The sequence below is a fragment of the Silene latifolia genome, chromosome 6 (genome assembly GCF_048544455.1).
Source record: "Silene latifolia isolate original U9 population chromosome 6, ASM4854445v1, whole genome shotgun sequence".
Taxonomy (NCBI): domain Eukaryota; kingdom Viridiplantae; phylum Streptophyta; class Magnoliopsida; order Caryophyllales; family Caryophyllaceae; genus Silene; species Silene latifolia.
The window spans coordinates 41356969-41370765 of record NC_133531.1 but is presented as its reverse complement, the minus strand read 5'-3'; the positions used below and the strand labels follow the sequence as shown (position 1 = coordinate 41370765).

The 13797-nt window shown below is 41.0% G+C and overlaps 1 non-coding gene across 1 annotated transcript; it reads left to right on the top strand.

Annotated features, from left to right (window-relative positions):
- Positions 1 to 13425: 13425 nt before the first annotated feature.
- LOC141588910 (small nucleolar RNA R71) lies at positions 13426 to 13532 on the top strand. Its single transcript, XR_012519876.1, has one exon. It is a non-coding gene; the product is annotated as a small nucleolar RNA R71 (small nucleolar RNA).
- The last annotated feature ends 265 nt before the right edge of the window (positions 13533 to 13797 follow it).

Here is a 13797-nt window from a genome sequence, read left to right as displayed (position 1 = left end):
CGAATTGCCCACCAAGCCTTACATTCCAACTCAATAGGTAAATGACATGATTTCCCATAAACCAACCGATAAGGTGATGCACCAATCGGTGTCTTAAAGGCAGTTCTGTAGGCCCATAATGTGTCTTCCAATTTAAGACTCCAGTCCTTCCGTGATTTAGAAACTACCTTAGACAATATCTCTTTAATCTCGTGATTAGAGACCTCAACCTGACCACTAGTTTGGGGATGATACCCCAAACCACGCCGGTGTTGAACACCAACCTTAGACAGAATGGAAGTTAGTTTCTTTTCCTTAAAGTGCATTCCCTCATCACTAATGACGACCCTAGGGACACCAAATCGGGGAAATATGTCCTTTTAAACATTTTTATCACGATCTTGGCATCACAATGAGGTGAGGCAATTGCCTCAACCCACTTCGACACATAATCTACAGCTACTAAAATGTACCTGTTACCTTTACTAGACGAGAACGGTCCTTGGAAATCAATGCCCCAGACATCGAAAACCTCAACCTCTAAGATGCCATTTTGTGGCATCTAATGTCTCTTTGAAATGTTCCCTGATCGTTGGCAGGCATCACAAGCTGAAACAAAAGACTTAGCATCAGCAAACAAAGAAGGCCAGTAAAAACCAGACTGATGTACCTTAGCCACGGTGCGTGATAGACCGTGGTGACAACCATAAGAAGAGGAGTGACAACCTTCCAGGACTACTTTGGTCTCCCACTGCGGAATAAACCGTCTGTAGAGACCGTCTGCACATTCCTTAAATAAATAAGGATCGTCCCAAAAATACTGCTTAGCGTTATACAGAAAACGCTTCCTTTGCTGATGAGAAAGGTCAGGCGGCAGCTTGCCACTGACAACGTAGTTAGCTATATCTGCATACCAAGGCTCTTGGGGAACAATAGACGATAATATAGCAAATAAAGAATCATGAGGAAAAGACTCATCAATAGGTAGAGCATCTTCCCCCTCTTGTCGCGACAGTCACGACAGATGATCAGCTACAACGTTCTCAGCTCCTTTATTATCTTTAATCTGTAAATCAAACTCCTGGAGAAGGAGTATCCATCTCAATAGCCGTAGTTTAGCCTCCTTCTTGGCAAGGAGATGCCTCAAAGCTGCATGGTCAGTAAAAACAGTAACTTCTGACCCAATCAAATAAGAACGAAATTTCTCTAAGGCGTAAACTACAGCTAGCAGCTCTTTTTCAGTGGTGGTGTACTTCACTTGAGCCTCATCCAGAGTTCGGCTCGCATAGTAGATTGCATTTAAAGCTTTGTATTTCCGTTGGCCTAGCACCGCTCCTAGTGCATAGTCACTGGCATCACACATTATCTCAAACAACAAATCCCAGTCGGGAGGCTGTATGATCGGCGTAGAGACCAAAGCCTGCTTTAACCTGTTAAAAGCAGAAAGACACTCATCAGTAAATACAAAAGGGGCATCCTTAAGTAGCAGCTGTGTAAGTGGTTTAGCAATTTTTGAGAAATCCTTGATAAATCGGCGATAGAAGCCGGCGTGACCAAGGAAGCTTCTCACTCCTTTAACATTAACAGGAAGAGGTAATTGCTGAATCACTTCCACTTTTGCTTTATCAAATTCTATTCCCCTATCAGAAACTAAGTGCCCTAGGACAACTCCCTCGTTGACCATGAAATGGCACTTTTCCCAGTTGAGCACGAGATTAACCTCAATGCAGCGCTGCAACACTTTATCAAGGTTAGACAGACAGTTAGAAAAATCACTTCCATAAACACTGAAATCGTCCATGAAAACTTTTATAATAGACTCAATATACTCTGAAAATATCCCCATCATGCACCTTTGGAAGGTAGCAGGGGCACTACATAAACCAAAAGGCATCCTGCGATAAGCAAACACGCCCTGAGGACAAGTAAACGTAGTCTTAGCTTGATAAATCGGGTGAATAGGATCGAAAGAACCCGAATACCCGTCTAAATAGCAGAAAAACTTATGAGAAGCTAACCTTTCTACCATTTGATCAATAAAAGGAAGGGGAAAGTGATCTTTCTTGGTGGCGGCATTCAGCTGTCTGTAATCTATACACATCCGCCAACCAGTCACTACTCGAGTGGGTATTAACTCATTTTTGTCATTCCTAACCACAGTAGTCCCTCCTTTCTTTGGGACCACCTGCACTGGACTCACCCACTTAGAATGACCAACAAAATAGATAATACCTGCGTCGAGCAGCTTCATTACCTCAGCCATCACAACATCTTGCATCGTCTGGTTCAGCCGGCGCTGGCCCTGTCTGCAAGGTTTGTGATCTTCCTCCAGCTTTATCCTGTGCATACAAATATCGGGACTAATCCCCTTGATGTCGTCCAAGGAATAACCCAAAGCTTTCCTGTTTTTCTTAAGTACAGCTAACAAAGAAGTTAGCTGATCATTATCAAGCTTAGCACTAACAATGACTGGATATTGCTCAGTATCATCTAAGAAAACATATTTTAGATGAGAGGGAAGAGGCTTATGCTCAGGTACATTTCACTCAATGGAGCAAAGGGTACTGATCATCTATTCCACTCGCTCTCCCTCAGCATCGGTGAGTTCACGATCATCTAGATCATCCTTAAGCAAATCCAACACAGCGTCATCGTCATCTGGGTTATTTGCACACTCATCCAAAAGCATAAGAGCCTCTAGTGGGTCCTTTAGAAAAGAACCCGACCAGAAGTCATAAAGAGACTCGTCAATAAAAGCAACCGAATAGCATGTATCCTCTATCATTAGCCGAGCTAAAGTGCTAGGCAGACTGGAGGTAATCGCGCCATCCCCTACTGCAAGAGTCAAACGCCCTTGTTTGACATCAATAATAGCCCCAGCTGTACAAAGGAACGGTCTTCCTAAGATAATTGGGATCCGGGTGTCCTCAGCTATGTCTAAAACAATAAAGTCTACTGGTATAAAGAACTTGCCTATTTTCACAGGCACGTCCTCTAAGACACCCAAGGGTCTCCTAACAGATCTATCAGCCATCTGTAGGGTAATGTTAGTCAATTTAAGATGACCCATATTCAAAATCTTGCAGATAGATAGGGGCATGACACTGACACTGGCTCCTAAATCACAAAGAGCCTTATCAATAACTACATTGCCTATAACACAAGTAATAGAGAAGCTACCCGAGACTTTCATTTTAGGTGGAGCCTTATTCAAAAGCAAATTACTAGACTCTTCCAAAAATGAAATGGTCTCAAATTCACTTAGCTCTCTCTTACGCGTCACAATATCTTTCATGAATTTAGCGTAAGTGGATACCTGGGTAATAAGCTCGGTAAAAGGGACAGTTATCTGGAGGTTCTTCACAACGTCCATAAACTTACCGTACTATCGCTCGACCTTCGCGTCCTTCAGACAACTTGGGAAGGGTACCCTGGTAGCAAAGAGCGGACCCGCAACTTTCTCTTTACCTTTATCAGTGCGTGACGTCTTCATAGCAGGGGAAGATGACACGGTAGCGGAATTAGATGTCAAAATAGGGTCTCCGCTGGTTCTGGCACTCGATCGAGTACTTTCCTCACTCGATCGAGTAGTTTTCTCTTGACTTTCACTCGATCGAGCTGTTTGAGCTACTCGATCGAGCTCTTCTATTTCAGGCTTACTCGATCGACCATCTGTTTCACTCGATCGAGTGACTTCTTCATCTTTTTCACTCGATCGAGGAGAATTTGCACTCGATCGACCATCTATAAATTGGACATCTCTCGATCGAGTAAGGTTATCACTCGATCGAGTACCTGGATAGATTATTTCACTCGATCGAGTAGAAATTTCACTCGATCGAGTGTCTGGACAGCACGCAGCAAAGATATCGTCCAGAAACTCATTCAAATCATCTTCCGGGGCATTATCAGCTATCACAACCCCCGTCTTCTGGTGTTTTTGGCCCCTCATAAGCAAGGCCACTTCGGAGATTGATGGCGTTAACTGGGTCGCATGTCGGTGAATGGTTGGCTTGGTCTTTCACGAGTGTCAATTGCGCGACTTGTTCTCTTAACTCCACGATAACAGTTTCATTCTTGCTATATTTCTCCCCAAACTGTTGTGTTAAGTTCAACATCAAGGATTTCAGTTCGGCAATTTCCTCGTTTGTAGAAGGGGAGTTTGGCTGCGGCATTGGCGTAGAAGGAGTAGAAACATTTGTCATTTCTTCATATAATTGAGAAAAAGGAACTCCTTGCTTGTATTTCTGATAAGCAAGGACGCGCTCAATTCTCGCCATACAATCAATGGGGTCATACCCCTCCATGCCGCATCTATCGCATATCTCCACATGCTCAGTAATTGCACAAACTTGTGCACTCTCACCCATAACCTCCGTAATCTCCACATTGCCTAGACCTTTGCTAGGACTTCCCACTTCAGCTACTACCAACTCGCTAACTTGCCCACTTCCTCGGGGATTTCCATATTCGGCAACATGGATGGCCATCTCCTTAATAAGACGCCACCCTTGATCATCTTTCACGTTTTTGGTGAATCTCCCCTTAGCTACACTATCAAGGATAACTCTCTGGTTTCGATATAACCCGTTGTAAAACTGGGTACATAGGAACCAATGCTTGAAACCGTGATGAGGCACAGAACGGACGAGCTTCTTGAACCTAGTCCAAGCCCCATCCAAGTCTTCGGTGGGCAATTGCTCAAAAGAAGTAATCTGAGCTCTCAAAGCATTGGTGTGCTGTGGTGGAAAATATATAAATCCCTCAACCATTCCCAGGCATCATCAGCTAAAGAAAAGGGAAAGAGAACTCCCTTCACTTTGTCCTGTGTCACCCCAGCAGCAAGAGGAATGGTAGAGCAGTACTCTGTAAATAGCTCTATGTGCCTGCATGGATCTTCTTCAGGTACCCCCCTAAAGAGGTTTCTCTCGACCAGCTGTATGTAGGATGGGTGGTGGTCGGACTCACTTGGAGGTTTAGTTTTCGGTACTTGTCGTTAGGAGCACCTAGACAAAAACAATATTTATAACTTCACAAAAAACTCTACTATTAGTAAAGAGGCAAGTAAAGGTCGGATCCCAAGGGACGGGTATTGAAGTGAGATTTTCAATTGTAAGTAGCGGTGTCTAGGGGTGTCACAATTTGGGGTTGGAATAGAAGATCACTAAACTAAATAGCAATGAAAGTAAACAAGCAAGATGATTAAAAAGGGGTGTAAACAATTGATAAAAGGCACTAGGGTGTCATGAGGTCATATGGGATTCATGGGAATTGATCATACAAACATATTCTCAAATTATAAGCAAGCAATTATTGTTGTGATGGATCGAGTTGGTTTATATCTTACAATCCTAGGAAAGTTTGGGTCCCGGAGCCAAATCGATTAGATTGTACAACACCTACAAGTCGACTTAATCTTCCCTACTCAACTATATGCATGGTCTAATGAGATTCGAGTTGGTTTATGTCTTACAAGTCTCATTGAAAAGATAAGTGATGGGTAAAAAATGCAAGGATTCATAGGCTCGCATTTCATCAAACATAACATGTGCATAAGTTGAGATCACAACAAGCAAGTAAATAAACTATGAAAACATATTAAATTAAGCATGAATCATCCCCCATGTTGGTTTCCCCTAATTACCCATTAACCCTAGTTAAGGAAACTACTCACTCATTATCATGTTGAACATGCTAGGAAGGTTGTCAATCATACCAACAAAGTAAAACATAATGAATAAATGAAGATGATTAACAACAATTAAAAAGGGATTAAGAGAATTATACCTACTAATGATTCCAATAATAAAGCAAAGAATAATAGAAGTACTTGATGATTGATTGGAAGGTTGTCAATCTCCCAATATAACCCAAATAATCTTCAATTACCCAAAATAAAAGATGAACAAAAGAGAGATTGAGGAAATGAGATTTGTATTAAGACTTCATTAATAGTTGATTACAAGATTAAAGAGAGATTAGATTGATATAAACTACACTAAAGATTGATAAAAAGAACATGATTATCTAATTTAGACTAATGGGGTATTTATAGTGGGAATTAGGTACACAAATTAGGGTTTACTAAGGGCTTAAATGACGATTAAGTCCTTGAGGAATCGCTCCTCTCAGGAAAATATGCGAGTCTCCTTTTTGCCGGTCTTTCCGAGATATGCGCATCCTTCATAGAACAAGAAGAAAATGAAATAGCTGTAACACAATTCGAGCGTCCAAGGCACGAGACGAGCGGATTCTCTGGCTGTTGGACGAGCGGATTCATTGGCTGGACGGGCGGATTGTGGTGTTTTTGGACGGGCGTCCCTCTGAAGAAGACGCTCGGATTCCTGGTCTTGGACGGGCATCCCGAGGGCAATCCGCTCGGATTTTGAGTCAGCTTCTTCCTTTCTTCTTTTCTTCCTTCTTCTTCCTACAATCCTCGGGGATTTTGTCGGAGATGCAAGGATCTTTTCTCATCATTGCCCAACTACTATAATATGTACAAAGGCCTTCTAGTCTTGTCTTCTCTTTGATGCTTGGTCATTGAATTCAATCAATTTAGCTCTATTTTGCCATGAAAATGCAAGGTTTGCACTCCTTTCCTACCAAGGGAACAAAACCTCAAAGAATATGCAAAACAAAGGACTAAAGACAATAAATGACCTAAATATGCACTAAAAAGCATGCAAACAAGGCTAATTCGGGGACTAAATATGCTCAAATAATGGTCACATCAAATATCCCCAAACCGAACCTTTGCTCGTCCCGAGTAAAGAGGTGACAAAGACTAGGACCGTTATTTAAACTAAACTAATAGCATAGCCGATATGAGACAATTAGTGAGTCTCACTCCGCCCCTTCAACTCACAACAAGACACCCATGAGGTAGGATGCCTTCTTGCAAGGCAAGGTGGGTCTTGCCAAAATGGCGACACATCCAAGCATTAAAACACATAAAATCAAGTAATGGATGCATCTACAAAAGAATAGCCACTTTCCTCATCTAAGTGGCGGAAATTATCTACAAGGGATGCAATTCAAGGGTACACACTCCTTCATAGATGCAATTTCTTCAAACTACTAAGCCTAGAAGGATACCAATAAATCACCTCCAAATTGTGTCAAGCTAGGGTACCTTTGTCCTCAATCGTTAAATGCTTTTTTTCAAGATTAGACTCCCTATGGTGTTAGAAACACTGGAGGATCGCGGAATTCCCCCTCTTGACTAGACAAGAACAAGGGTCATCCCCTCTCTACCATGCACAAAAATGGATACGATGGATAAAGGGATCGATAGAATTTGAGTTTCATTTGGGAGTTTGCTTTTGTTGTTTGTTTTCCCCCCCAATTTCTTGTGGCATATAATATTTGAGAACAATTTCTTTTTGCCATTTCTTTTGATTTTTGGCATTTCAACACTTGACAACTTTCAACTTTTTTTGTTCATTTCTTTTGAACATTTTCAAAGTCACCCCATATGTAGTGAGGGTGCCTTATATTTGAAGCATAGGAGTTTTCATTTTTGTTACTCCTTTTTTCATTTGATGCATTTTGCAAACTTTCTTTCACTTTTCAATTCATTTCTTGAACTCAAATCTTTGAACAATTTTTGTGCCCATTCCCTTTGATGACAAAATGTATGGTAGAACATGGATGAATGATGGTTGCATGGTTTCAAGGGTCACCTTGGAATAAACAGTAGCCAAGGAGTTATCACACCACAAGGTACTCTTGACTAGGCCTTAATCCATGGGTCAAAGGATACTAGCATGACACATCCTAGGGTGTTTTACAAGTATTCTACAAGCAAAGTTTTAAGAAGAAAAAGCATCTACTAGGGCCTATATACACTTGTCAAACTTCCCAAGTAGACGGTTTCACAAAATTTTTCTAACATGCAACTACATGCCATGATGCAACTAACATTTATACATCCTAATGCATATGCTTCTACCAACTAATATGCCATATAAACTAAATGCAAGTCCTAAATTCACATTGTTTTTACCGCATTAATCAAAATAAAGCCACATAGTCATTAACATAAAGAGGAAAAAGGAGATTGGAAAGATCATACCATGCGGTCTTCAATATCCTCATGTCTCGGATGTGGCGTAGTCGATCAATGTGAACAAGGATACACAAACAAACAATATATACAAGACTACACTACAAAGGAAATGAACTTGTTTTTGGATTTTCAATTTTTCAATTTGTTTTTTGATTTTTTCGAAATTTTTGATTTTTTTAGATTTTTGAATAAAAGTCAAGTTAGAATTTCCCATCCCCACACTAATATGGGCATTGTCCTCAATGGCCAATATGATAGGAAATTATGCAAGTATGATGCATGATTTCTAAACTAAATGCAAGCTATACTAAGCTACACTACATGATGCTTGGGTTTTTGTTTATGACGGAGAGCGTAATTTATATTACCTCCCGTTGCGTATGCATGTACTTCCCCAAACCAAGATAGACATTATTTCTAATGTATTAAATTTCGGGGTAGTTCATGCACACGAAAGGCAGTGCACGAAACTATATATTGTCATTTTGGATTTTTCAAGTGGGAACAATAAAAAGAACACCTTAATGGAGCCAAGGTGTTAGTCCTCCGTGTTGCTAGGACTCTCCAAACTATGATCAAGATAAAATAAAGAAAACAAAAGAAGTAGACAAACCTCAAGAGTGTAGGAGCCTCCAAAGTTTGCTAATCCTCCATCATATCGTCATTGTCATCATTTTCCTCCATAGAAGTGGAATCATCTCCACTCTCATCTTCACTTCCTTGATCTTGCTCACTTTTTTCATCATCTTCATTAGCCTCTTCTTCTTCATCTACCTCTTCATCAACACCCTCATCATCAACAACCTCATCTTCACCCGGTCTTTCACCACTAGATGTGCTTGGAAAGAAAACTTCCATATCCGCCCAACTAGGCAAAGGACATGATGGATCAAGTAGTCCTTGCCTAGCTAAATGAAGGAGGGGCGGATATTGGGCCAAGTATGCATCTACGGGATCATTATAAGCTTGTTTGTGCATTTCTCTCATGAGTAGGGTGATGTAATCATTTCCTACTTCAACATCTTTGGGTTTGAACTCTTGATATTTGAATGGGTAGGGTGGTGTGACAATGGAGGAGGAGGGCTCTTCGATCTCGCCCCTTTATTGACGGATGATGTACTCAGCGTCCTTGGAGAGTGGAAGAAGGTAGTTTGTTCGGTGAGCACTCAATCGGCAAATCTTTGAAGGCAAAGTGAAGGATCTAGCATCATTGGTTAGCCACCCATAGTTGGTGTCAAGAGAATTATGCTTGACCCACTTATACTTGTTAATCATGGCGTCCATATCAATGAGATGACCCCCTTTGATCGCCACATAGGTGTTATCTTTGTTGAAATTTGGATCAAAGTGCTTGGCCAAGAGAGTAACTAGACCTCCATTTATAATATGAGCGGTGCCTTCCTTACCACAATCGACATTAAGCCATCTTTCCATCAAAAGCCTTAGAGCATTGTAGGGCTTAGTGAATTCCCTTCCTACATTCAAGGCCGACTCAAGTAGAACACAATCGAGCTTGGTAAAATTATTAGTGCCTTTTCTTGCTATTATAGTATTCCCGATGACCTTGTGCCACACTCTAATGCCCGGATGGTGGACTAATAGAGCACGACAAGCATGAAAGCTCACAAATTTCTTCCCGGAAATTGCCCCCCAAAGAGGAGCGTGGTTATACTTTTCGGGCATCTTGTGATAATATGGTGTATCACTAAGGCCTAATATCTTACTCAAAACATCAAAGGTTATGCGCCTATTCACATTTGCAAGACAAAACTCGATGTATTCTCTAGTCTCTACCTTAGTAACTTTCAATGAACTTATGAATTCAAAGGTAAGGGAGGGGTATGTCAATTCTCTTATGGTAAACAATTTACCCGATCCCATGGCTTCAAAGAAGGCTTTTGTTTGTTCAAGGACACCCAATTTGTTCAAGGCATCTTCACAAATGAATTTGGTGGGCAAAATGGCTTTCTTAGCATACTTGGCAAATGTATCCCTATGGGAGTTGGAAATGAAAATTACCTCCGGATAGTTGGATAATTGAGCGATTTCCGGAGTTGTTGATGTTGTAGCTTCCAAGGGAGGATCTTGTTGTTGAACTTCCAAGTTTGCATTAGAAACCACCATAGCCATTGAAGCTTTCCTTGCTTGAAGACTTTGTTGCCTTTTCGAAAGTGTCTTTGCTTTGAGTGCCTTTGTTGCTCCTTTTGTTCTTGCCATTGTTGATTACACCAAGAAAAGATTGAAAATCTTCAATTTCTAATTATACCCAAATCGATTTAAGATGAAAGGATTTTGCTTTGTATTTCATAAATCGACTCAAAGGTTAAAGATTTTGGTGCTTGAATCAATTATTGTTGCAAAAGGAGTGATTAATTGTTGTTGTGAGGAAGTTTTGATTTGTTTTTGTTGAATTTGGTTGAGTAAATCTTGTTTTTGGTGATGGAGAGGAGGAGGGTTTTGGGGTTTATGGGTAGTGTTTAAATGTTTGAATGAATGAAATGAATGTCGGAAGGGGTATTAAAACACCCGAAAAATTCAAAACAGCAGGGGAAAGACGAGCGGATTCCCGTCGGGACGCTCGGATTCTGCTCAAATGGGCTTCAGGAAAACTCGCCTTAAGACGAGTGTCTTTTAGAGAAGACGAGCCGATTCTGCAATGTAGGACGAGCGACTTTCCTTAAAGACGAGCAGATTCTCTTACAGGAACTTTGCTTAATGTGCACTGGCAGAAAGACGAGCGTCTTTCTACAAAGATGAGCGGCCAGTTTCAGACGAGCGTCTTCTCAGTTGGGACGCTCGGATTCTCTTACAGACCAATTTTTTTTAGATTTTTTGTAGCTCATTTAGACGGACGGATTCCTCCACAGACGCTCGAATTCCTATAAGACGAGCAGATTACCCTTAAGCCGCTCGGATTCCTCCTGGTCTACCCGGATTCAGGTCCATCTGTGCACTTGCATAACCCGTGTCATTTTCATTCTTCAAATCCCGTGTTCTTCATTGTAGGGGCACTACAAAGGCATGAATAGCCTAGGAAATTGCTATCCCCACACTAAGTTAAAGTACTACACATCAATAAAATCATTAGTCCCTCCCTCACTTCTCTAAAAAATGATGAATATCTTGATCAAGGCACAAAAATCCAAAAATGACAAAAATGCAATGTAAGAATTAAAATGCAAGTTAGGGAGTTAAAAATATTTACAAATGGTGGTTTGGAGAGGACTCCACCAAACTCTCATCCTTAGTGAGATGTCACGGGGGCATGTTCAAGGTGTTGTTGATGTTACTCAACACCTTGAAGAAGTAGTCAAAAGCTTGTTCATTATCATGATAAAGATCCTCAATAGATCTTTGCACTTGTTGTCCTTCATGTTGGTCTTGATCGATAGCATTACCAATATAGGGATTGAAAATCCCTTCAAATTCGTCATCCCAAAGACCGCAAACTTCGTCTACTTGGTCACTAAAGATCTCTTGAGTTGATAGAGACAACTCTCCTCCTTTTTTGTTTTGGCCAATGAGGCCATCCTCTTCACTTGTCATGGGTGAGCCTTTCAAGCTCTCTTTGTTACAATTCCCTTGCTCTTTCGATGGAGCTTCATCAACTTTCTTTTTCCATTGAAATTCCGACTTCTTCTTATCATCCTTCAGGCTATAATGATCAACCATAAAACATGGTTCATGCAAACGGGGAGCTCTCATGGTCTTGTCAAGATTGAAAGTTATGCTCTCATCTCCCACCTCTAGAGTGAGCTCTCCATGCTTCACGTCTATCACCGCACCCGCGGTGTGCAAGAAAGGTCTACCTAGAATGATTGGAATATTGGAGTCTTTTTCCATGTCAACAATGACAAAGTCCACCGGGATGAAAAATTTCCCAACTCTTACGGGAACATCTTTCCATATCCCTAATGGTGTCTTCGTCGATCTACCGGCCATTTGGAGTGTGATGTTGGTATATTTAAGCTCTCCCATCCCTAACCTTTTACTCACCGAATATGGCATAACACTCACACTAGCCCCAAGATCACATAGGGCTTTGTTGATCGTTGTGTTGCCAATGGTACACGGTATTGAGAAGCTTCCCGGATCTTTAAGTTTCGGAGGTGAACTCCCTTGAATGATTGCACTACTCACCTTAGTGAAGGCGATAGTTTCAAGCTTCCGGATCGACTTCTTTTTCGTAAGGATGTCCTTCATGTACTTTGCATAGGCCGGCACGTGATTGATTAATTCCGTAAAAGGAATCGAGACTTCCAAATTCTTCACAATTTCCATAAATTTTCCAAGTTGGTCATCAAATTTGGGCTTAGCCTGACGACTTGGAAAAGGAAGTCTAATCACAATGGGTTCCTTCTCCTTGGCCTTGTCTTCACTTTTCTTTGAAAATTCTTCTTTTGATGGTTCTCCATCCTTGGAGTTTTGCACAACTTCTTCTTTGTCACTAGCTTCCACAACTTCATCCTCAACTTGCTTCTTTGGTGCTTCATACCTCGTACCACTCCTCAAGTGGATGGCACTAACTGTTTCATGTCTTAGAGGATTACTTTGAGGTGGTAATTGCCCCTTTTGTCTTTGAGAACTTGAAGATGCTAGTTGAATCAATTAGGTTTCCAACATTTTGGTGTGGCCTAGGATGTTGTTGATGGTGATTTCCTTTGCTTGACTATCCTTTTGCATTTTGAGTGAAAAACTCTTGTTGATTCTTTTGCAATTGGAGGACCGCTTTTTAAACATCAAAACCTTGGTCATTTTGTTGATTGTATGGAGTTTGATTTTGGTAACCTTGGTTTTGGTTGTAAAAGGGTCTTTGATTTTGGTTTCTCATGGGAGGTGGGGTGTATGTTGGTTGAGGGTTTTGAACATTTTGGCTTTTGTATGAGAGATTTGGGTGGAATTTGATGTTTTCATTATAATAATTGGAATAAGGGGTACCACTCTTGTATGCTTGAAAAGCATTCACTTGTTCATTTGTTCCCCTACATTCACTTTGGTCATGTCCCAAAGTTCCACAATTCTCACATATCCCACTTGGTATTGATGAAGATGCCGTCATGGCATTAACATGATGTTTTGGTGATTTTGAGGTTTCTTCAAGTCTAGCCATAGCTTTTTCGAACTTCAAGTTGTTGGTATCAATGTGAGCACTAAGTTGAGCACCCAATTGAGTAATAGAGTCCACTTCATGCTTTCCTCCTCTAGTAGCCTTGCGAGGTCTACTATATTGTGAATTATAGACCGCCATTTCCTCAATCTTGTTCCAAGGTTGATTATCGTCAACTTCGGTGAACATACTATTTGATCCCATGTTGAGAATGTTTCTTGAGTCTTCATAAAGACCATTCCAAAATTGTTGAACCAAGAACCACTCGCTAAGTCCATGATGAGGACATGAGCGACAAATTCCCTTGAACCGCTCCCAAGCTTCATACAAAGATTCTTCATCTCTTTGCTTAAAGCCCGTAATTTGAGCTCTTAGCATGTTAGTCTTTTCCGGTGGGTAGAACGTTTTGTAGAAAGCTAGAGCCAACTTCTTCCAAGAGTCAATTCCGAGAGTAGCCTTATCAAGGCCTTTCAACCATTGTTTTGCGGTGTCAATTAGAGAAAAAGGAAATAAGACCCATCGAATTTGGTCTTGAGTTACACCGGTTTGAGAAATCGCATCACAATAGTCACAAAAAGTTTCCATGTGAGAGTGAGGGTCTTCACTAGCCATCCCCCCAAATTGGCTTCTTTCGACTAATTGG